Source organism: Hemibagrus wyckioides, linkage group LG20 (genome assembly GCF_019097595.1).
Source record: "Hemibagrus wyckioides isolate EC202008001 linkage group LG20, SWU_Hwy_1.0, whole genome shotgun sequence".
Lineage (NCBI taxonomy): Eukaryota > Metazoa > Chordata > Actinopteri > Siluriformes > Bagridae > Hemibagrus > Hemibagrus wyckioides.
In genome coordinates this window covers 5,704,348-5,729,990 of record NC_080729.1, presented here as the reverse complement: position 1 = coordinate 5,729,990, position 25,643 = coordinate 5,704,348, and the positions used below count along the sequence as shown (strand labels likewise).

The following is a 25,643-nucleotide window of genomic DNA, read 5'->3' as shown; positions in this document are numbered from 1 at the left end:
GAATATGCGAGTGAGTGATTGATTGAATGAATGAATGAATGAATGAATGAATGAAGACACGAATAAATTGCAAAATAATTAAGGTGTGGATAATTCTGTTATTTGAGCCTGAATTTGTGTCGAGTTGATTGATTGCTTGTTGATTTTTTCAGATATGTCTCTGCGTGTGATCTCTGTGTAGTAATAAATGAATGCAAGTTTTGAGATGGAAAAGTTGCTGTAGAGACTTCTGACGGTGAAAAAGCTTACAGCACCTGGTATTCCCAGGCGGTCTCCCATCCAAGTACTAACCAGGCCCGACCCTGCTTAGCTTCCGAGATCGGACGAGATCGGGCGTTCTCAGGGTGGTATGGCCGTAAGCGAGAGAGCACTTTCAGTAACGGCTCTTTATAGTGTACTATGTGTCTGACACCGTTTTATTCTTTTTTTCTTTCTTTTTTGTCCCCAAAAAACCATCTCATTCGCTTCTTAATTTGCTGTTGGGTGGAGAGAACAACCTCTTCATCCATATCAAACTTTCTGTCTCACCACCTGCAACACATACGTGCCTCTCCACCTCTTGGGATTACTAACACTTAATCACATCTTACTCTGCTTAATTTCACTAAATATTTAAAACGGCATGTTGCACGCTGCATCGCAGATTCTTGCTTCATTTTCATGCCACATCAAAAAATAAACACTTCACATAAGACATCAGATTACTGCGAGACAAAGTAAGGGGACTGTGAACAGGCTATTACCACTTCATCCACAAACACTTTTCTTGCTTCAATTATTACTTCGTTAAAAACAATTCAGAGCAAACATTTAAATACCGCAACAACGACAAGATCCACATGTCTGCTCTCTTATTCTTTGTTCAGGAGTTGGACTCATTACCGCCACCAGCTGAACTGGAGAGTGAGGCCGGCTTGCGCAACCTTCCAACCCGCGCGAGTCAGAGAGCGCGTGATTGCGTGCGCTCTTGGTCTCTCTCTCTCTCTCTCTCTCTCTCTCTCTCTCTCTGCGTTTACAGCATTTGCTAAACGAGTCTATCAAAGGGGATTTTACACAAGTGCTTGAATTGGAAACTTCACAACATATCTAGAAATAAAGAACACTGTACATAATCTGAACAAACCTGCAACATCCAGTTGTTTGTTCGAGCATCTAAGACGCACATATTTTAAGTGCAAATGCTACTACTACGACTGCTACTTACAGTAGTAGTAGTAGCAGTAGTAGTAGTAATAGTAGTAGTAGTAGTAGTACTAGAGGTAGTAGTAAAAAATAATAATATTAACGAAATTCATGAATAAAAGAATAATCACGAGATTGGTATCATCAAGAAATGTGACTATGATATCTGCTACGAGAAGTCCGTCCATTCTGGAAACATACACCCTCCGAAATAAATAACGTTATGGCAAAACAAAGTTCCTTAATAAGAAAATAGAGTAAAAAAAAATTTCATAAGGAATATGCGAGTTAGTGAATGAATGAATAAATGAATAAAACTCCCCCATAAGGTAGATTATATGGTAATATGCACACACGTTTGGGAGTAAATTGATCATACAGAACACGTTTGTTATACTGTACCATTTCAATCATTTGATCTTCTTGGCATCATATTCGAGTAAGGAGCACACCATGCAGTAATCATCTGCATTCCCTAAAAATGGTTTTCATAAGGTTTTAAACAGTAGCAACTTCACTTATTCTGTATGGGTAGATGAATCACATCACACTACAAATATTTTAGTTATGAGTGAAAAAGCAAATACATTTAACAACGTATTCATTCACAAATATTCACATATACATACGTGCATACCTAGATACAATACACAGATATTCCAACTACAAGAAACGTCTGACGTCTGTGATTGCCAACAAGGGTTTTGCCACCAAGTATTAAGCCATGTTTTGCAAAGGGGTCAAATACTTGGGTGATTCTCACAAAACCACTGAAACACCACGGCACTAATGATTTTGAATATAAAAAGTGTCATTTAGTAATATAAAAAAGCGTCAGAATAAAGACAATACTGTTCTGTACCTTGCACAATGTGTAATTTCAACATGAGAATTCATTATTTTTCTATTTTACTGCATTTTCTGATGAAATTCTCATTACCGCAATGAGTCTGGCTGTGTTTGAATGTGTGTTATGTTTTAATTTAAACAAATCAACATGAAAGAATTTAGAAAAAAAATTAATGGATGTTCTACTAGATTGTTCTAGATGACAGAAAAAATAATTTACTGAACATTCATTTATAATAATCATGAGTAAAAAGTAGGAAAATGATGTGTCCATGCCTGATGTTCTCATCCTCCACAACATTTTTTCTCTCTGCGTTTACAGCATTTGCTGAACGGGTCTATCAAAGGGAATTTTACACATGTGCTTGAATTGAAAACTTCACAACATATTTAGAAATAAAGAACACTGTACATAATCTGAACAAACCTGCAACATCCAATTGTTTGTTCGAGCGTCTAAGACGCACATATTATAAATGCAAATGCTACAACTACGACTGCTACTTACAGTAATAGTAGTAGTAGTAGTAGTAAGAAAAAATAATAATAATAATAACGAAATTCATGAATAAAAGAATAATCACGAGATTGGTATCATCAAGAAATGTGACTATGATATCTGCTACGAGAAGTCTGTCCATTCTAGAAACATACACCCTCCGAAATAAATAACGTTATGGCAAAACAAAGCTTCTAAATAAGAAAAAAGAGTAAAAAATTTTTTTATAAGGAATATGCGAGTGAGTGATTGATTGAATGAATGAATGAATGAATGAATGAATGAATGAATGAAGACACGAATAAATTGCAAAATAATTAAGGTGTGGATAATTCTGTTATTTGAGCCTGAATTTGTGTCGAGTTGATTGATTGCTTGTTGATTTTTTCAGATATGTCTCTGCGTGTGATCTCTGTGTAGTAATAAATGAATGCAAGTTTTGAGATGGAAAAGTTGCTGTAGAGACTTCTGACGGTGAAAAAGCTTACAGCACCTGGTATTCCCAGGCGGTCTCCCATCCAAGTACTAACCAGGCCCGACCCTGCTTAGCTTCCGAGATCGGACGAGATCGGGCGTTCTCAGGGTGGTATGGCCGTAAGCGAGAGAGCAGTTTCAGTAACGGCTCTTTATAGTGTACTATGTGGCTGACACCGTTTTATTCTTTTTTTCTTTCTTTTTTTTCCCCAAAAAACCATCTCATTCGCTTCTTAATTTGCTGTTGGGTGGAGAGAACAACCTCTTCATCCATATCAAACTTTCTGTCTCACCACCTGCAACACATACGTGCCTCTCCACCTCTTGGGATTACTAACACTTAATCACATCTTACTCTGCTTAATTTCACTAAATATTTAAAACGGCATGTTGCACGCTGCATCGCAGATTCTTGCTTCATTTTCATGCCACATCAAAAAATAAACACTTCACATAAGACATCAGATTACTGCGAGACAAAGTAAGGGGACTGTGAACAGGCTATTACCACTTCATCCACAAACACTTTTCTTGCTTCAATTATTACTTCGTTAAAAACAATTCAGAGCAAACATTTAAATACCGCAACAACTACAAGATCCACATGTCTGCTCTCTTATTCTTTGTTCAGGAGTTGGACTCATTACCGCCACCAGCTGAACTGGAGAGTGAGGCCGGCTTGCGCAACCTTCCAACCCGCGCGAGTCAGAGAGCGCGTGATTGCGTGCGCTCTTGGTCTCTCTCTCTCTCTCTCTCTCTCTCTCTCTCTCTCTCTCTCTCTCTCTCTGCGTTTACAGCATTTGCTAAACGAGTCTATCAAAGGGGATTTTACACAAGTGCTTGAATTGGAAACTTCAGAACATATCTAGAAATAAAGAACACTGTACATAATCTGAACAAACCTGCAACATCCAGTTGTTTGTTCGAGCATCTAAGACGCACATATTTTAAGTGCAAATGCTACTACTACGACTGCTACTTACAGTAGTAGTAGTAGCAGTAGTAGTAGTAATAGTAGTAGTAGTAGTAGTACTAGTAGTAGTAGTAAAAAATAATAATATTAACGAAATTCATGAATAAAAGAATAATCACGAGATTGGTATCATCAAGAAATGTGACTATGATATCTGCTACGAGAAGTCCGTCCATTCTGGAAACATACACCCTCCGAAATAAATAACGTTATGGCAAAACAAAGTTCCTTAATAAGAAAATAGAGTAAAAAAAAAAATTTCATAAGGAATATGCGAGTTAGTGAATGAATGAATAAATGAATGAATGAATGAATGAATGAATGAATGAATGAATGAATGAATGAAGACACGAATAAAGTGCAAAATAAATAAGGTGGGGATAATTCTGTGATTTGAGCATGAATTTATTTCGAGTTGATTGATTGCTTGTTGATTTTTTCAGATGTGTCTCTGCGTGTGATCTCTGTGTAGTAATAAATGAACGCAAGGTGAAGGTGTTTTTGAGTTTGAAAAGTTGCACTAGAGACTTCTGACGGTGAAAAAGCTTACAGCACCTGGTATTCCCAGGCGGTCTCCCATCCAAGTACTAACCAGGCCCGACCCTGCTTAGCTTCCGAGATCGGACGAGATCGGGCGTTCTCAGGGTGGTATGGCCGTAAGCGAAAGACCAGCTTCAATAATGTCTCTTTATAGTGTACGATGTAGATTACACTTTTTTTCTTTCATTCTTTCTGCATCTCAGCTTCTTGCTTTATTTTCATAACACATAAAAAAAACACTTCACATAAGACATCAGATTACTGCGAGACAAAGTAAGGGGACTGTGAACAGGCTATTACCACTTCATCCACAAACACTTTTCTTGCTTCAGTTATTACTTCGTTAACAACAATTCAGAGCAACAATTTAAATACCGCAACAACTACAAGAGCCACATGTCTGCTCTCTTATTCTTTGTTCAGGAGTTGGACTCATTACCGCCACCAGCTGAACTGGAGAGTGGGGCCGGCAGACCAAGATTCCCTATCAAATAATGCTCCCAGTGTAAAATCACTTGATATTACACCCCCTCTAACACTATATGTACTGTAAGAATATGGGGAGCATGTTTTGATACTTCATTATAAGATTATTAATTAATATTTCATGGGTAGCATGTCTCGACAGACCAAGATCCCCTATCAAATAATGCTCCCAGTGTAAATTCACTTTTTATTACACCACCTCTAATGCCATCTATACTGTAAGAATATGGGGAGCATGTTTTGATATTTACACTTCTGACTACCTTAATTTTTTTAAGAAATCACGGTAGCTAAATAAAGCTTGTCTAATTGTCTTATAAAATTATTTCAAATAATCCGTCAATTGCTAGCAGAACAGTAGACCAGCTGTGGACACTAAAGAAAACAATTATAAAGACTATTTGAAGATTATGTGCCTGAATCTGGCACACCAGAACATTTATTATTTGTAACATTTTTTGCACAATTATGGTGCACTACTTTCTTTCTCATACTGGGCACATTCAAAATGTGCCCACCTACTACATGAATCACATCACATTGCACCTACAAAAAAGGGAACAAAATCAATAAAAAGGCATTAGAAACAAAACACTCCCCAATAAGGTAGATTATATGGTAATATGCACACACGTTTGGGAGTAAATTGATCATACAGAACACGTTTGTTATACCGTACCATTTCAATCATTTGATCTTGTTGGCATCATATTCGAGTAAGGAGCACACCATGCAGTAATCATCTGCATTCCCTAAAAATGGTTTTCATAAGGTTTTAAACAGTAGCAACTTCACTTATTCTGTATGGGTAGATGAATCACATCACACTACAAATATTTTAGTTATGAGTGAAAAAGCAAATACATTTAACAACGTATTCATTCACAAATATTCACATATACATACGTGCATACCTAGATACAATACACAGATATTCCAACTACAAGAAACGTCTGACGTCTGTGATTGCCAACAAGGGTTTTGCCACCAAGTATTAAGCCATGTTTTGCAAAGGGGTCAAATACTTGGGTGATTCTCACAAAACCACTGAAACACCACGGCACTAATGATTTTGAATATAAAAAGTGTCATTTAGTAATATAAAAAAGCGTCAGAATAAAGACAATACTGTTCTGTACCTTGCACAATGTGTAATTTCAACATGAGAATTCATTATTTTTCTATTTTACTGCATTTTCTGATGAAATTCTCATTACCGCAATGAGTCTGGCTGTGTTTGAATGTGTGTTATGTTTTAATTTAAACAAATCAACATGAAAGAATTTAGAAAAAAAATGAATGGATGTTCTACTAGATTGTTTTAGATGACAGAAAAAATAATTTACTGAATATTCATTTATAATAATCATGAGTAAAAAGTAGGAAAATGATGTGTCCATGCCTGATGTTCTCATCCTCCACAACATTTTTTCTCTCTGCGTTTACAGCATTTGCTGAACGAGTCTATCAAAGGGAATTTTACACATGTGCTTGAATTGAAAACTTCACAACATATCTAGAAATAAAGAACACTGTACATAATCTGAACAAACCTGCAACGTCCAATTGTTTGTTCGAGCGTCTAAGACGCACATATTATAAATGCAAATGCTACAACTACGACTGCTACTTACAGTAATAGTAGTAGTAGTAGTAGTAAGAAAAAATAATAATAATAATAACGAAATTCATGAATAAAAGAATAATCACGAGATTGGTATCATCAAGAAATGTGACTATGATATCTGCTACGAGAAGTCCGTCCATTCTAGAAACATACACCCTCCGAAATAAATAACGTTATGGCAAAACAAAGCTTCTTAATAAGAAAAAAGAGTAAAAAAATTTTTTATAAGGAATATGCGAGTGAGTGATTGATTGAATGAATGAATGAATGAATGAATGAAGACACGAATAAATTGCAAAATAATTAAGGTGTGGATAATTCTGTTATTTGAGCCTGAATTTGTGTCGAGTTGATTGATTGCTTGTTGATTTTTTCAGATATGTCTCTGCGTGTGATCTCTGTGTAGTAATAAATGAATGCAAGTTTTGAGATGGAAAAGTTGCTGTAGAGACTTCTGACGGTGAAAAAGCTTACAGCACCTGGTATTCCCAGGCGGTCTCCCATCCAAGTACTAACCAGGCCCGACCCTGCTTAGCTTCCGAGATCAGACGAGATCGGGCGTTCTCAGGGTGGTATGGCCGTAAGCGAGAGAGCAGTTTCAGTAACGGCTCTTTATAGTGTACTATGTGGCTGACACCGTTTTATTCTTTTTTCTTTCTTTTTTTTCCCCAAAAAACCATCTCATTCGCTTCTTAATTTGCTGTTGGGTGGAGAGAACAACCTCTTCATCCATATCAAACTTTCTGTCTCACCACCTGCAACACATACGTGCCTCTCCACCTCTTGGGATTACTAACACTTAATCACATCTTACTCTGCTTAATTTCACTAAATATTTAAAACGGCATGTTGCACGCTGCATCGCAGATTCTTGCTTCATTTTCATGCCACATCAAAAAATAAACACTTCACATAAGACATCAGATTACTGCGAGACAAAGTAAGGGGACTGTGAACAGGCTATTACCACTTCATCCACAAACACTTTTCTTGCTTCAATTATTACTTCGTTAAAAACAATTCAGAGCAAACATTTAAATACCGCAACAACTACAAGATCCACATGTCTGCTCTCTTATTCTTTGTTCAGGAGTTGGACTCATTACCGCCACCAGCTGAACTGGAGAGTGAGGCCGGCTTGCGCAACCTTCCAACCCGCGCGAGTCAGAGAGCGCGTGATTGCGTGCGCTCTTGGTCTCTCTCTCTCTCTCTCTCTCTCTCTCTCTCTGCGTTTACAGCATTTGCTAAACGAGTCTATCAAAGGGGATTTTACACAAGTGCTTGAATTGGAAATGTGGAATAAAAATCTACTGTACTCACTACTAAAATCTGACTCCAGCTCCACACTGACCCGACAGCCCAGTCTAAGTGAGACTCATAGTTAGTAAGGCCTCACAACTAAATAAGCCAATCAAGCAGACTAGATGAATACAGATAAGAGATTTTATTTTGTAATCAGCGCTGATACAAGAATTGAGATGCTCACGCATGAACGTCCCAACAACCTCTACTCGGGGAACTCCAACTACAGCCTTTATATACATTTCCCTTATCTTTCCCAATGCAACACGTCACTGGTTCTTTGCCTAGACAATCCCACCCATCTTTCTTTTTTTGACCTTTTAGATTCTTTTTTTACACCATTATCTTTGGATTTACAACTTTTCGAATACCATTATAATTAAACTTTCCTGAATCATTATATTAAAAATTGGGCGTTTCCGCCCCCACCAGTGGGATTGTCTTTGGCCTCACTCTCGCCAATACCTCATTCTTCTTCAGGAGACAGCATGGGTAAGTTCTCAGTTCTTCAGGGACCAACACCCCTTTCTTTTATTAACTTTTACACCTCACGGATTTTCTGATTTATCCGCTGTCTTCCACGTATGTTCTCTAGATATTTCGCCTGGTACCACCATTGCCATCCAACACGCGCTGCGTTTACTTCATGATGAGCTCACTACCACTCAAGGTACCAATGGAGCGAAGATTGACCACAACAATCTAGGGTGCGTCTCTGCCATTGATTGGTCCAAGTTTGGAAAGCCTGGTACCGCAGAGAAAGCCTGCCAGACTGACATCATTGGTACAACTACTTGTTCTTCAAAGCCCCTGCAGCCTGTGTGCAAGGCCCGTGACAGGCCAACATGTTAAACCTTATATTGTTCTTAAGCTCAAACGACCTAACGAATAAACTTTACCTGAGAACTCACTCCTGCTGTCCCCCTGATTATTTCACACATACCTTATACATATATTCTCATTTACAAAATTATCTCCCACAGAAACTTCAGAACATATCTAGAAATAAAGAACACTGTACATAATCTGAACAAACCTGCAACATCCAGTTGTTTGTTCGAGCATCTAAGACGCACATATTTTAAGTGCAAATGCTACTACTACGACTGCTACTTACAGTAGTAGTAGTAGCAGTAGTAGTAGTAATAGTAGTAGTAGTAGTAGTACTAGTAGTAGTAGTAAAAAATAATAATATTAACGAAATTCATGAATAAAAGAATAATCACGAGATTGGTATCATCAAGAAATGTGACTATGATATCTGCTACGAGAAGTCCGTCCATTCTGGAAACATACACCCTCCGAAATAAATAACGTTATGGCAAAACAAAGTTCCTTAATAAGAAAATAGAGTAAAAAAAAAATTTCATAAGGAATATGCGAGTTAGTGAATGAATGAATAAATGAATGAATGAATGAATGAATGAAGACACGAATAAAGTGCAAAATAAATAAGGTGGGGATAATTCTGTGATTTGAGCATGAATTTATTTCGAGTTGATTGATTGCTTGTTGATTTTTTCAGATGTGTCTCTGCGTGTGATCTCTGTGTAGTAATAAATGAACGCAAGGTGAAGGTGTTTTTGAGTTTGAAAAGTTGCACTAGAGACTTCTGACGGTGAAAAAGCTTACAGCACCTGGTATTCCCAGGCGGTCTCCCATCCAAGTACTAACCAGGCCCGACCCTGCTTAGCTTCCGAGATCAGACGAGATCGGGAGTTTTCAGGGTGGTATGGCCGTAAGCGAAAGACCAGCTTCAATAATGTCTCTTTATAGTGTACGATGTAGATTACACTTTTTTTCTTTCATTCTTTCTGCATCTCAGCTTCTTGCTTTATTTTCATAACACATAAAAAAAACACTTCACATAAGACATCAGATTACTGCGAGACAAAGTAAGGGGACTGTGAACAGGCTATTACCACTTCATCCACAAACACTTTTCTTGCTTCAGTTATTACTTCGTTAACAACAATTCAGAGCAACAATTTAAATACCGCAACAACTACAAGAGCCACATGTCTGCTCTCTTATTCTTTGTACAGGAGTTGGACTCATTACCGCCACCAGCTGAACTGGAGAATGGGGCCGGCAGACCAAGATTCCCTATCAAATAATGCTCCCAGTGTAAAATCACTTGATATTACACCCCCTCTAACACTATATGTACTGTAAGAATATGGGGAGCATGTTTTGATACTTCATTATAAGATTATTAATTAATATTTCATGGGTAGCATGTCTCGACAGACCAAGATCCCCTATCAAATAATGCTCCCAGTGTAAATTCACTTTTTATTACACCACCTCTAATGCCATCTATACTGTAAGAATATGGGGAGCATGTTTTGATATTTACACTTCTGACTACCTTAATTTTTTTAAGAAATCACGGTAGCTAAACAAAGCTTGTCTAATTGTCTTATAAAATTATTTCAAATAATCCGTCAATTGCTAGCAGAACAGTAGACCAGCTGTGGACACTAAAGAAAACAATTATAAAGACTATTTGAAGATTATGTGCCTGAATCTGGCACACCAGAACATTTATTATTTGTAACATTTTTTGCACAATTATGGTGCACTACTTTCTTTCTCATACTGGGCACATTCAAAATGTGCCCACCTACTACATGAATCACATCACACTGCACCTACAAAAAAGGGAACAAAATCAATAAAAAGGCATTAGAAACAAAACACTCCCCAATAAGGTAGATTATATGGTAATATGCACACACGTTTGGGAGTAAATTGATCATACAGAACATGTTTGTTATACCGTACCATTTCAACCATTTGATCTTGTTGGCATCATATTCGAGTAAGGAGCACACCATGCAGTAATCATCTGCATTCCCTAAAAATGGTTTTCATAAGGTTTTAAACAGTAGCAACTTCACTTATTCTGTATGGGTAGATGAATCACATCACACTACAAATATTTTAGTTATGAGTGAAAAAGCAAATACATTTAACAACGTATTCATTCACAAATATTCACATATACATACGTGCATACCTAGATACAATACACAGATATTCCAACTACAAGAAACGTCTGACGTCTGTGATTGCCAACAAGGGTTTTGCCACCAAGTATTAAGCCATGTTTTGCAAAGGGGTCAAATACTTGGGTGATTCTCACAAAACCACTGAAACACCACGGCACTAATGATTTTGAATATAAAAAGTGTCATTTAGTAATATAAAAAAGCGTCAGAATAAAGACAATACTGTTCTGTACCTTGCGCAATGTGTAATTTCAACATGAGAATTCATTATTTTTCTATTTTACTGCATTTTCTGATGAAATTCTCATTACCGCAATGAGTCTGGCTGTGTTTGAATGTGTGTTATGTTTTAATTTAAACAAATCAACATGAAAGGATTTAGAAAAAAAATTAATGGATGTTCTACTAGATTGTTTTAGATGACAGAAAAAATAATTTACTGAATATTCATTTATAATAATCATGAGTAAAAAGTAGGAAAATGATGTGTCCATGCCTGATGTTCTCATCCTCCACAACATTTTTTCTCTCTGCGTTTACAGCATTTGCTGAACGAGTCTATCAAAGGGAATTTTACACATGTGCTTGAATTGAAAACTTCACAACATATCTAGAAATAAAGAACACTGTACATAATCTGAACAAACCTGCAACATCCAATTGTTTGTTCGAGCGTCTAATACGCACATATTATAAATGCAAATGCTGCAACTACGACTGCTACTTACAGTAATAGTAGTAGTAGTAGTAGTAAGAAAAAATAATAATAATAATAACGAAATTCATGAATAAAAGAATAATCACGAGATTGGTATCATCAAGAAATGTGACTATGATATCTGCTACGAGAAGTCTGTCCATTCTAGAAACATACACCCTCCGAAATAAATAACGTTATGGCAAAACAAAGCTTCTTAATAAGAAAAAAGAGTAAAAAAAATTTTTATAAGGAATATGCGAGTGAGTGATTGATTGAATGAATGAGTGAATGAATGAAGACACGAATAAATTGCAAAATAATTAAGGTGTGGATAATTCTGTTATTTGAGCCTGAATTTGTGTCGAGTTGATTGATTGCTTGTTGATTTTTTCAGATATGTCTCTGCGTGTGATCTCTGTGTAGTAATAAATGAACGCAAGTTTTGAGATGGAAAGGTTGCTGTAGAGACTTCTGACGGTGAAAAAGCTTACAGCACCTGGTATTCCCAGGCGGTCTCCCATCCAAGTACTAACCAGGCCCGACCCTGCTTAGCTTCCGAGATCGGACGAGATCAGGCGTTCTCAGGGTGGTATGGCCGTAAGCGAGAGAGCAGTTTCAGTAACGGCTCTTTATAGTGTACTATGTGGCTGACACCGTTTTATTCTTTTTTTCTTTCTTTTTTTTCCCCAAAAAACCATCTCATTCGCTTCTTAATTTGCTGTTGGGTGGAGAGAACAACCTCTTCATCCATATCAAACTTTCTGTCTCACCACCTGCAACACATACGTGCCTCTCCACCTCTTGGGATTACTAACACTTAATCACATCTTACTCTGCTTAATTTCACTAAATATTTAAAACGGCATGTTGCACGCTGCATCGCAGATTCTTGCTTCATTTTCATGCCACATCAAAAAATAAACACTTCACATAAGACATCAGATTACTGCGAGACAAAGTAAGGGGACTGTGAACAGGCTATTACCACTTCATCCACAAACACTTTTCTTGCTTCAATTATTACTTCGTTAAAAACAATTCAGAGCAAACATTTAAATACCGCAACAACTACAAGATCCACATGTCTGCTCTCTTATTCTTTGTTCAGGAGTTGGACTCATTACCGCCACCAGCTGAACTGGAGAGTGAGGCCGGCTTGCGCAACCTTCCAACCCGCGCGAGTCAGAGAGCGCGTGATTGCGTGCGCTCTTGGTCTCTCTCTCTCTCTCTCTCTCTCTGCGTTTACAGCATTTGCTAAACGAGTCTATCAAAGGGGATTTTACACAAGTGCTTGAATTGGAAACTTCACAACATATCTAGAAATAAAGAACACTGTACATAATCTGAACAAACCTGCAACATCCAGTTGTTTGTTCGAGCATCTAAGACGCACATATTTTAAGTGCAAATGCTACTACTACGACTGCAACTTACAGTAATAGTAGTAGTAGTAGTAGTAGTAAGAAAAAATAATAATAATAATAATAACGAAATTCATGAATAAAAGAATAATCACGAGATTGGTATCATCAAGAAATGTGACTATGATATCTGCTACGAGAAGTCCGTCCATTCTGGAAACATACACCCTCCGAAATAAATAACGTTATGGCAAAACAAAGTTCCTTAATAAGAAAATAGAGTAAAAAAAAAATTTCATAAGGAATATGCGAGTTAGTGAATGAATGAATGAATGAATGAATGAATGAAGACACGAATAAAGTGCAAAATAAATAAGGTGGGGATAATTCTGTGATTTGAGCATGAATTTATTTCGAGTTGATTGATTGCTTGTTGATTTTTTCAGATGTGTCTCTGCGTGTGATCTCTGTGTAGTAATAAATGAACGCAAGGTGAAGGTGTTTTTGAGTTTGAAAAGTTGCACTAGAGACTTCTGACGGTGAAAAAGCTTACGGCACCTGGTATTCCCAGGCGGTCTCCCATCCAAGTACTAACCAGGCCCGACCCTGCTTAGCTTCCGAGATCAGACGAGATCGGGCGTTCTCAGGGTGGTATGGCCGTAAGCGAAAGACTAGCTTCAATAATGTCTCTTTATAGTGTACGATGTAGATTACACTTTTTTTCTTTCATTCTTTCTGCATCTCAGCTTCTTGCTTTATTTTCATAACACATAAAAAAAAACACTTGACATAAGACATCAGATTACTGCGAGACAAAGTAAGGGGACTGTGAACAGGCTATTACCACTTCATCCACAAACACTTTTCTTGCTTCAGTTATTTCTTCGTTAACAACAATTCAGAGCAACAATTTAAATACCGCAACAACTACAAGAGCCACATGTCTGCTCTCTTATTCTTTGTTCAGGAGTTGGACTCATTACCGCCACCAGCTGAACTGGAGAGTGAGGCCGGCTTGCGCAACCTTCCAACCCGCGCGAGTCAGAGAGCGCGTGATTGCGTGCGCTCTCTCTCTCTCTCTCTCTCTCTCTCTCTCTCTCTCTCTCTCTCTCTCTCTCTCTCTTTCTCTGCGTTTACAGCATTTGCTGAACGAGTCTATCAAAGGGAATTTTACACGTGCTTGAATTGAAAACTTCACAACATATCTAGAAATAAAGAACACTGTACATAATCTGAACAAACCTGCAACATCCAATTGTTTGTTCGAGCATCTAAGGCGCTCATATTATAAATGCAAATGCTACTACTACGACTGCTCCTTACAGTGGTAGTAGTAGTAGTAGTAGTAGTAGTATTAAAAAAAATAATAATAACGAAATTCATGAATAAAAGAATAATCACGAGATTGGTATCATCAAGACATGTGACTATGATATCTGCTATGAGAAGTCCGTCCATTCTGGAAACGTACACCCTCCGAAATAAATAACGTTATGGCAAAACAAAGTTCCTTAATAAGAAAATATAGTAAAAAATAATTTTTATAAGGAATATGTGAGTGATTGATTGATTGATTGATTGATTGAATGAATGAAGACTCAAAAAAATTGCAAAATAATTAAGGTGTGGATAATTCTGTTATTTGAGCCTGAATTTGTGTCGAGTTGATTGATTGCTTGTTGATTTTTTCAGATGTGTCTCTGCGTGTGATCTCTGTGTAGTAATAAATGAATGCAAGTTGAAGTTGAAGTTGTTTTTGATTTTGAAAAGTTGCAGTAGAGACTTTTGACGGTGAAAAAGCTTACAGCACCTGGTATCCCTAGGCAGTCTCCCATCCCAGTACTAACCAGGCCTGACACTGCTTAGGTTCCAAGATTGGACGAGATCAGGCGTTCTCAGGGTGGTATGGCCATAAGTAAAGGAGCAGTTTCAGTAACGGCTCTTTATAGTGTACTATGTGGATGACCCCCGTGTTTTGCCTTTCTTTCTTTTTTTTTCCAAAAAAGCCACTCATTCGCTTCTTAATTTGCTGTTGGGTGGAGGGAACAACCTCTTCATCCATATCAAACTTTTTGTCTCACCACCTGCAACACACACGTGCCTCTCCACCTCTTGGGATTACTAACACTTAATCACATCTTACTCTGCTTATTTGGCCCATAGGGCCAGACAAGGGTGTGTCATGAGTACAGAAGAGACACCAACCACACCCGTAGGGGTAATTATACTGAAGCACAAAGAAGCAGAAAAAGAAATTAAAAAGTATATGAAAAAATGGAATGACCGGACACGTGGGGAGTTGCAGTGGCCACTAGAAGGCACATTTAATAATGAAACGTGTGGAAAGATGAAGGAAAGACTGGAATGCTGGGGAGAGATAAAGAAAGAGAGTAGGGAAAAGACAGACAGGAGAAAAGAAATCATAGATTGGTTCCAAGTGGAAGGAGAACGGCAGAGAGCACTTATAAATGAAAAGAAAGAAAAGGCTACAGCCCCACCAGCAGAGGAGCTTGTGGAGCAGGAGAGACCACCCCCATACAGAGAAGTGCCCGCTACACGGACGGCATGAATCTCTCCTGTCTTATTAGAGAAAGGGCAACCACAGACAGTAAGGTTGGAGATAGTGGAAGGGCAATTTGAGGGCAAAGTAGTATATATGCAGAGTAAAGACGAAGATGGGGAAAAGAATGCAGCAGTAGTGCAGTGCTCGAAGCGAGAGCGGGAGCAGATCCATTTCAGGCCAGAGGGGACAGAGAAGGAAGGAAGCCTGGAAGGAAGTGAGGAAAGTCTGACGTGGGACCCAGCGTCATATAAAAGAATGGGGATGGAAGCTGACATTTGGAGAGAGTATCAGATGAATCTGGGGAAAGGAAGGTACAAAGGAAGGATGGAGTGGCTAGGACTGGAAGACAAAACAAGCATGCCCAGATATACATGGGAAAGAGGTCCACCATCAAGAGTGAGTAGCGAAGAAAGCAAGCCTTTAAAGAGGGATGGCCCGGGTGAATGGGAGGATGACGGTGGGACAGCAAGTGCATCTGGCCAATGTGAGGAAGACAAAGGAGCAGAAATCATGCAGAAAGAAGGGCTCCACCCCACACCTCAGAGAGGAGAACAAGGCAAGTGCAGGGAGGAGGAGGAAACCGAAGCGGAAGTAGAAGAAGAGGAAGAGTATCACATAACAGGGAAAGTGAGACTAATGCCATCAACGAAAGGAAAAAGAGATGGCGAGCTCCGGGAAATAAATGAACGGATGGAAAGAATGGAAGAAAGAATGGAAACTAGCCACTTAACAATGGAAGAACTGAAGGGGTGGACACAAACACATGTAGAAGAAGAACTGGAAGATGCAAGGAAGAGACTGGAAAGGATGGAAATAGAAGCAACAGAGAATAGAAGTCTGTGTTGGCAAATATTGCAGAAAGTGCATGGACTAGAGCACTCACAAGGGGAGATGGCCGCGCTGAGTCGTATAAGAATGAAAGGAAGTGAAGACGAGCTGGCCCACCTCAAGCAAGAAATAAAAGAAGCACGCTGTAATCTGGAGCAAAAAATGGATGAAGCCAGACAAACGATGAGAGAACTACAAAGCCAGGTGAGAGGAGAAGAGAAAAGAAGAACAAAGAAATCAGTACCCCCTTTGACTATGGAATTGAGATCTACACAGAAACAAGGTGCAGAAAAAGGAGCGGAGGAGGGGCCCCCAGAAGACAATGAGGAGCAGCAGGTGGAGGCGTCCCAGATGCCAGTGATAATAAAAGGAAACAATGTGGCCTATGTCCCATGGTCATTCATGGACCTGACGGGATTAATTGGCAGACTGCCAAGTATCTGTGAAGGAGCTCAAAAATGGATCACACGGTTTGAGGAGCAAACAATGGGACAGGTACTGGCACTGGGAGATGTCAAAGCAATATTGTCTCAGTCATTGGGTAAGGCCAAAATGATTGAAATTTTTCACAATGTAGACCTAAGAAGAGAGGCAGTGGGGCAGAAATATGATCCAAGCCCGTTTGGGACCCACCGTAACCAAATCTGGAAGTCCCTGCAGAGTGCATACCCAACGCAGGCAGATCCAGGAAGAGTGGAGAAAATCAAATTGGAAGAGAATGAGAGTGTAGCAGAATTTGTATTAAAGCTACAGAAGGCATGGAGAGAAGAGATGGGAGGAGCATGGGATGAAAAAGCAGCAAGTCAAACCCTGTTTCGTATGATGGTAAAGAAGGCTCTTCCGGTGGAAGTCCAGGACCAACTGGACACAGTAGTGGGACTGGCCGCAATGGCTTGGCCCACCTTCGAGGCTAATGTAATACATTATGTAGAGCTACACAGGCGAAGAGAAAGAGAAGCAAAGAAAGCAGCTGAAAACCTGGTGATGCAGCTTCACAAGGCTCAACTGAGTGAATTGGCCTGCAACAAGCAAGAAAGTATGGAAAGGAAGAAAGAGGAGAAAAACGTAGCAAAGCAGGCAGCGGTGCTGGTGGCACAACCAGCAGCGCCCCCAGCGGCTCAACCTGCACCTCCGGTGCCACAGCCAGCAGCCATGACGCAAACTACGCCAATGATCCCTCTGCAACAACTGCAACCTGCCTACTATGCGCCTCCACCACTGGTAATGTACCCCCCATTTCAACAATACCCACCCCAGAATCGAGGATGGGGTCAGGGACGGGGGCGTGGTCGAGGAGGAGGAGCATTTCAGCAACCTTTGAGAGGAAGAGCTCCAATGAATCAAGGAGGAAGAGGATGTTGGGTATGTCAAGACCCCAGTCACCTGAAACGAGACTGTCCATATGCCTACCAACAGGAAATGGTGCCCCCTAGGGGAGGTTCACAGCAAAATCAAGGATGGCAAGGTCCAGGAAATTGGATGGGACCCTGCATGGGGCCTAAGCAACAGCCCCAAGGAGCAAACTCGGGTGCAGACCCTATGGGGCCACCCCCGGGAAGCATCTGAGGAGGCCCAGAGAAGCCAGAGGGGGAGCTGGTGCAGTGTACCACCTCTCTGCACCCTGCTCAAGAACCCACTGTCTCAGTAATAGTGGGAAGACAAATTCGTTCATCATTCTTAATCGACACAGGTGCAACATTTACAAGTATAGGTAAAGAAGGCTCAAAGCTCCCCCTCTCTATTAAAGCAGTAAAAACAGTAGGCTTCTCAGGGAAAACACAGACTTTACGCTTTACTGAGCTTCAAGAGCTGAACATACAAGGACTGACAGTGCAAGCACCATTACTGTTCTCCCCAGAAACTCCAGCGAATCTACTTGGAAGAGATGTGCTCTGCAAGTTGGGAGCCAAGATACATTGTGGAGAAAGAGGAGTATGGGTAGAGCTCCCAGAGCATCTAATTCAACAGTATGTCATGATGGAGATGAAACTTGAACTATGTACAATGGACAAGGTGTATTGGTTGGAACTAAATGACATGCACAGTGGGATAAGGGATCTGTACACACAGTGGAAATCCTGGTTTATCAGAATGAGACCAGATTGTCAAGAAAGCAGAGAACCATGGCATTGCACGATGATGTATGATGAGGAAGGACAAAATGAAGAATATGAGGCCATGTGGGATGAACGGGTTGCAAAAACACAGTACACTCTAAAGACTATAAACTTAATTGTAGAACCGCAAGGGGTAGCTGCGACGGTTCAACTGCCGTCACAACTTGAACAGTGGTACCAGATTCCTGATGCTGCTCCTCATGTCTCCCTGCTGATTGGGCAAGGTTGTGAATCAAAAGAATTAGGACCAATGGTGAGGGAAGCAAGTCAGGGAATACAGTGGACACAGGTAGGATAGGGAGTCAGTGTGTCCCCAGATAGAACATTTCTTAAAATAGAGCAGGTAGCGATAGATAAGGTAAGGCCACAGACTGTACTGATAAGCAAGGTTGAGAATCTGAGAATAGAAAAGAGCAAGATGAGACAACTGCCCCAATGGGCAGAAGAGCAGGAGCTCACAGAGAAAGAAAGGGAGGAAACATTAGCACAAGTACCTGACCAGTTATGGACCAAACATCAAACAGATGTCGGACTGGTAAAGTCAGCAGGTTTAGTTAAGATACAGCTTAAACCGGGAGCACGATTGCCATATTAGAAACAGTATCCCTTGTCAAAAGAAGCAATAGTAGGGATAAAACCAACGATTGAGGGACTGACGCAAGCAGGAGTTTTGGTCCTAACAAAAAGTCAGTGCAATACCCCCATCTTTCTGGTCAGAGAAAACCAAATTCAGACAAATGGAGACTAGTCCATGACCTACGACCAGTAAACCGGGTGGTGATAGCAGAAAATCCTGTAGTTCCAGATCCACACACTCTTTTGTCTAACATTCCAGAAGGAACAAAATGGTACACAGTAATTGATCTGTGCTCAGCATTCTTTAGTGTTCCATTACATCCAGATTCACAGTTCCTGTTTGCTTTTACCTATGGTGGACAGCAGTATACATACACCAGACTGCCACAAGGCTATTGTGAAAGCCCATCAGTTTTCAACCAAGTTCTGGCTCGAGATTTGACTAATTTGGGTGTGTCCAGCACAATATTGCAGTATGTGGATGATCTGCTGATCTGCAGTCAAGCCAAAGAACAATGTGTACAAGATTCAGTGCAAGTTTTAAAAACTCTGGTCCTAAATGGGCATAAAGTAAGTAAAGAAAAGTTGCAATTCTGCCAGCAAAGGGTAAAATACTTAGGTAGAGTGCTCGAAGGCACTACACGAAAAATCTCACCAGAACATGTAGAGGCAATCCGAAAAGCTCCCAGACCCCAAACTGTCCAGAAGATGCTATCCTTCTTGGGATTGACGGGTTTTAGCAGACCGTGGATTTATGATTTTGCAATGAAAACACAGCCACTTAGAGATATAGTGAAAGCAGCAGACCAAACAAAGTCTAGTGCCACATTAACATGGACAGAGGAAGCAAAAGCGGCATTTGATATGCTGAAGACTGCCTTGTCATCTGCACCTGCACTGGCATGTCCAGACTATGGTAAACTGTTCTATTTGTATGTGTCTGAAATAAAAGGGTTTGCCTCAGCAGTGTTAGCACAGGAACAAGAAGGCATGGGGAAAAGACCAGTAGCGTACTTTAGCACAGCACTCGATAGTGTGGAGAAGGGCATGCCACCATGCTATCGAGGATTAGCAGCAGCGGCATTTGCCTATCAAATGGCATCATCAATCACAATGGGGCATCCAGTGACCCTGTACACATCCCATGCCTTGCATGCACTGCTGACTAGTCAAAAATGTGTGATAACCAATGCTCGAAAAACAGGTTATGATGTCATTCTGTCAGCCCCTGAACTAACAACTGAGAAATGCCGCACAATAAATCCTGCAGATAGGCTAATGCTCCCAGATAATGGAGCCCCGCATGAATGTGCTGAAGTGACAGAAAAATACCTAAAAGCCAGGTTAGACTTAGAGGCACAACCACTGCCTGATGCTCAATGTATCCTCTTTGTGGATGGATCATGCTATCGTAGTAATGAGGGAAACAAGGCTGGCTATGCAGTAGTTCAATATGATGACCAAGCAGGAGTATTTAACACAGTGTAGTGACCGTGGCAGTGCCACAACCATGTTCTGCCCAATTGGCAGAAATAAAAGCACTAACAGCAGCTTGCAAACTGGGGGCAGGCAAAACATGTACAATATACACTGACTCGGCCTATGCTTATGGAGTGTGTCACGTGTTTGGGCCAATTTGGGCACAAAGAGGTTTCCAGAGGGCAGATGGATCAGCCATTGTACATGGGCCAGCAATTTCGGAGCTGTTAGGGGCAATGATGCTGCCTAAAGAATTGGCAATCGTAAAATGTAGAGCTCACAAATCAGATGGGGAATGGGTCAGCTGAGGAAATGCAGTAGCTGACGAGGCAGCTAATAAGACAGCAGTAGGCGAAACAAGTGTCATGGTAATGATGCAAGCAGGAGAGCCGGATGATGATGGGCGGATGCAGGTCACAATAGGTGATGTCAGGGCCTTCCAAGAGTCTGCCTCAGCAGAGGAAAGAGAGTTGTGGAAGAAACGGGGAGCAGTGTTAGATCCCAAATCTAGGACATGGAGAAGTTGTGACGGAGTGTTCGTGGCCCCACTAAGTTTTCTTCCAATGCTGATTAAAGAAGCACATGGAATAGATCATTGTGATCGCCGGAAAATTATTGAAACAATTCAAGAGAACTGGTGGTCTCCATATTTAGCGAGTATGGTGGACAAATTCCTGCGGTCGTGTGAACTTTGTGCAGTACGCAATGTCAGAAAACATTTCACGGCACCTATCAGCCACATACCAGAACCCATGGGACCATTCAGACACCTAGTGATAGATTTTGTGGATATGGGAACTACAGAAAGAAAGGAAGGAAAGAGGTATATTCTGGTAGTGATAGATCGGTTCAGCCGATGGGTAGAGGCGCAGGCTACGGCCAAAAATGATGCCAAGACAGTGGTTAAGTTCCTGTGTAGGGAAGTGATCCCTCAATTTGGCATCCCAGATCAGCTGAGTTCAGACAATGGTCCCGACTTTGTAAACGAAGTAATGAAAGCTATGGCAGAGGCCTTATGCCTGAAACACCGTCTAGGTTGCGTGTATCACTCACAGTCTCAGGGGATTGTAGAAAGAGCTAATGGAGTGCTGAAAGAGAAAATAGCTAAGATCTCTGCGAGCACCAAGCTAAACTGGGTACAAGCATTGCCGTTAGCACTGATGAAAATGCATTCTCAAACCAACAGAAACACTCACTTGACACCACACGAAATGCTTACGGGACGGCCAATGCCAGTAGCCTTCATTCGGGGGCCTTACAAGGGCCCATCGCTGGAACAACTAGAAGGTGAAATGTCAAGCTATGTAAGACACCTAACCCAAATACATAGAACTCTGTATTCACAGGTCTGCGAAGCCACGCATGGTGTGAGGGTAGAGAAGGAGGAGCTTCGTCAGGTGGAGCCAGGAGACTACGTGTATATCAAAGTGTTCAAAAGGAAACATTGGAGCCAACCAAGGAGAGAGGGACCATTCAAGGTAGTATTGGCAATGCCAACGGCGGTCAAGGTTGAAGGTAGAGAACACTGGTATCACTTGAATCATTGTTGTAGAGCAGCAGGGAAAGGACCAAAGTGGAGAGACCCCAAAGCTGGTGCAGCTCGTTCACTCAGAGGAAAACACTGACCCAGAAGACGTAGAACATCCAGAGGCACCAGCATACAATACACGGGGAAAGGGGAAGAGAGCACAGCAAAAAGCAGAGTCCCAAATCTTAGAGTCAGGCCCAAATATCGAGGGGCAATCAGGAGAGATCCTGAGTTCACCTATTCCTGACTTTGAACCAACAGTGCACCAATTTTTAAGAGAACCTGAAACGATAGGAGGCTTGTCAGACGAACCCAAACCAGGTCCATCAGGGTACAGACCGTCCCAAGCATTTGATGCATCAGATCTAATAACACTGAATTTAGCAGACATAGCCCAGGACAGTACAAAAGAGTCAGAATGAGGGTCATGGTAGCAGGCCGTGAACAAACGCTGAAGCTGCACCACTGTGCTATAGCAGCGATACTAATTAGTGTGTACATAGGGATAGTTTGGATGCTTGCAGCGATTGGCCACACGGCTACGATGTCGGTGAACATGACACTGACAAACTCAACTCAGGCAATACTAGCTAATAATTCACGCCCCACACTGACCCAAGGGAAACGACGGCACTCTGCAAAACATGCTAATTCACGGTACAGAAGAAACATAGGTTATGGCGAGGCAACCATTGGAGGTCGTACAGTGTATCAAGGACAATGGCACATACCGAATCTGACGAAGGAAAAGGTTCAGACCCCGGTCCAGGATCACCTGAAGTGTGCAATAGGACTGATAGGACACGCTTTAGAGGCAAACATGATACCCAAGAATGAAATTCTGTTAGTCATGTACTTTTTTGAGTACATGGGGCCCGATCCACCATTGAATGTGGATCCTATCGAGTGGGCAAAAAATAATTCGGCGATAAATTATACGGTGACAGCTGAAGTACGCATTAAGTCGCCCCATAGTCATCACAATGCAAGCAGTCCAACTAGCAGTGTAATTATAGCAGGAAAACCCAAAGACGCGTACTGCAGAGTAATTCATCCGCTCTGGTATTACAGTATCTTTGGAAATTCTACCTCTAAGCGTAATCTTCAGAAGACCGTCCTGCTAGACGACTATGAGGCTCGTGTGTTTGTGCCCACGGGGCACCCCTACACAGAAATCCGTCAGGCTGGGATTGACTTTGGGGTAAAGATTCCTAAGAACTGTAGAACCAATACATCTTGTGATTTGACAGTAGGAATATTGACACAGAATGTACAAGATGCAATAGATTATGTTAACATCACAAAGATCACGCAGTACAACAGTACAAGTGGCTCCGAATCTCCACAGAACCTGTACCGCCAATGGTTGCATGACGCAGCACGCAAGACTGTTACTGACAGCACATGTATGGTATGCCATAACCGCATGCATAACCCTCCGCTTGTAATGCCTACGAGGGGAATCCAAGAATGTGCTAACCCACCATACAATGAAAGCTATTTATGTCCTGCAGTATGTCTGCTGGGGTCTGTAGCCAGGACTCATAGTGCAGACTGGATGCGTAAATTAAGTTCCTCTTGCACTTTTCATCCCGTCGCCACTCAGGCTACTGATAGCATACGTGTACGCTCATACCCTCTTGAACTGTTTCCACTGTGCGTTCGTTCTAGAGGTACAGAATATGTAGGGGATCTACCAAAATCATCATGTGACAAAATAATGGAAGCAGCACACCCTATAGTTAATGTGATGCCAACCTGCAATGTGTCAGAGTATGGATGTGAACCTGACACAACAGTCCAATTGAAGATCCCAAGCTTACGTCTGGGAACATTACCCGTTGCAGACATCTTTTGGTATTGTAGAGGTACGGAAGTCCTACAAATCTTACCCAGATTATGGCATGGGCTGTGTGCCCCAGTGGTACTGGAAGGACGGCTCTCGGTAATCGCCCTTAATGATGCATACCTCGCATCCATGTTTGAACCTGTACATTTACGCCGCCCCAAGCGTGATCTTACAGACACAGTTGCTAGAAGTGTATTCACCTGTACTGGTTCTCCAGGCTCGTTTCGGAAAAAGTACTTGCAGGTCACAAACTCCTCAATACTCCCAAAATGGGGCCCGGACACAAATATTTATATAAATTGTGAAGGGATACCAGTTGGAGTTCCTAACGAACATTTAGCCCTTCGAAGAGGCTCATCTACAGCTTTGAATATCTTGCTTCCAGCAGTGCAGGTACACTGAAATACTGCATGGATTAACTATATTTGGTATAACCAGCAGTGTTTTATTAACCACACCACTGAGGCATTAAAATTGGTGTCAGAACAGCTCCATGCAATGACCCTTATGACCGTACAGAATCGTTTCGCCATAGACATGATGCGCAGACCCGATCAGGGAGTGTGTGAGTTGATAGGACCTGATTGTTGTACCATTATTCCTCTGCATATGGGCCCCGCAGGCCCACTAGACATGCTGTTGTCGCGGATGAAAGCAGCTCCTCTTTGTTGTCTTTCCTCTGTGTTGTGTGTATATATATATGTTGTGTACAGGATCCATGGCAACCTCGCAGAGCCCGAGCGCAGCCCTTCAGTGTAGGTGATGCACACGCTGCCACCATGAACGGACGACTCTTCCATGTGGACAGCTGAAACACGATAAGCAGGGGAAGATCTATCTGGAATGGCGACAATTCCAGTGTGTGGCATGCTGCAATATGATGTCAACCTTGGAGGCACTGCATGAGTCGGAAGACCCACGGCCACGGTGGAAGGTTTTTCACCCCTGCTGTATGGACACAGACTGGACTTTCAACATGGAAGCGGTGTGCCCAATTGCTAGAATACTCACACTGGCTAACTTCTATTATGTGGAATCGACTTGGCTAGGTCATAAGTGCTCGTCGAATTTCGAACTTCCCCGCAGACTTTCCCTATCAGTAGAGACATATCTTCTTCGTCGCTCCATATCAGTGGCTCAAATTTACGGAAGTTCTAAGGCACATGGGTTCCTCATCACGCGCAATATTGTCCAGTCCAGAACAGTTCAAGTGGTAACTGTGTCTTTCTGTGGATACTTTCTATGGATCTCTCATTCAAAGAGCCAGCACAAACGATTGGACCACCTTAAGTCAATGCCTCAGCTTTTTTATTCATGGAAAGATAAAGACTCAGAAATAGTGGCTTCCTGAGGGGTGTGTACTGGATTGCTGATGCATACGGACATTTGGGCCGCGCTACGGGCGCGAGAGCGTATTCGCCTGCCTTTACCAAGATGGATTTCCCAATTATACAAAACCCACTACTGGTGGTGGAACTGATCTATGTCGTCGTAAGCGCTAACTGGACTTATTGCATTGCGTTTCTGTAAAAAACTGTGTGCATAAATATTATGAATGTATGTATATATATATATATATATATATATATATATATGTGTGTGTTTGGTGATCCTGGCAAAACAGGCTGTCGCGCAAACAAAATGCGGGCAGAGGTGGAATTTTCCCTTGCGATTGGCACTTGAGGGTTTTTCGCCC

At 41.2% G+C, this 25,643-nt stretch overlaps 7 non-coding genes and 1 pseudogene across 7 annotated transcripts; all 8 read right to left on the bottom strand.

Moving 5' to 3' along the window:
* Positions 1 to 242: 242 nt before the first annotated feature.
* On the bottom strand, positions 243 to 361 carry LOC131342121 (5S ribosomal RNA). The gene has a single exon (XR_009202981.1). It is a non-coding gene; the product is annotated as a 5S ribosomal RNA (ribosomal RNA).
* Positions 362 to 3,011: 2,650 nt separating this feature from the next.
* Positions 3,012 to 3,130, bottom strand: LOC131342111 (5S ribosomal RNA). Its single transcript, XR_009202972.1, has one exon. It is a non-coding gene; the product is annotated as a 5S ribosomal RNA (ribosomal RNA).
* Positions 3,131 to 4,520: 1,390 nt separating this feature from the next.
* LOC131342100 (5S ribosomal RNA) lies at positions 4,521 to 4,639 on the bottom strand. The gene has a single exon (XR_009202967.1). It is a non-coding gene; the product is annotated as a 5S ribosomal RNA (ribosomal RNA).
* A 2,458-nt stretch (positions 4,640 to 7,097) lies between these two features.
* LOC131342082 (5S ribosomal RNA) lies at positions 7,098 to 7,216 on the bottom strand. Its single transcript, XR_009202955.1, has one exon. It is a non-coding gene; the product is annotated as a 5S ribosomal RNA (ribosomal RNA).
* A 2,341-nt stretch (positions 7,217 to 9,557) lies between these two features.
* LOC131342079 (5S ribosomal RNA) lies at positions 9,558 to 9,676 on the bottom strand. Its single transcript, XR_009202952.1, has one exon. It is a non-coding gene; the product is annotated as a 5S ribosomal RNA (ribosomal RNA).
* Positions 9,677 to 12,130: 2,454 nt separating this feature from the next.
* LOC131342085 (5S ribosomal RNA) lies at positions 12,131 to 12,249 on the bottom strand. Its single transcript, XR_009202957.1, has one exon. It is a non-coding gene; the product is annotated as a 5S ribosomal RNA (ribosomal RNA).
* Positions 12,250 to 13,553: 1,304 nt separating this feature from the next.
* LOC131342081 (5S ribosomal RNA) lies at positions 13,554 to 13,672 on the bottom strand. The gene has a single exon (XR_009202954.1). It is a non-coding gene; the product is annotated as a 5S ribosomal RNA (ribosomal RNA).
* A 1,133-nt stretch (positions 13,673 to 14,805) lies between these two features.
* Positions 14,806 to 14,924, bottom strand: LOC131342092 (5S ribosomal RNA; annotated as a pseudogene).
* Between the last annotated feature and the right edge of the window lie 10,719 nt (positions 14,925 to 25,643).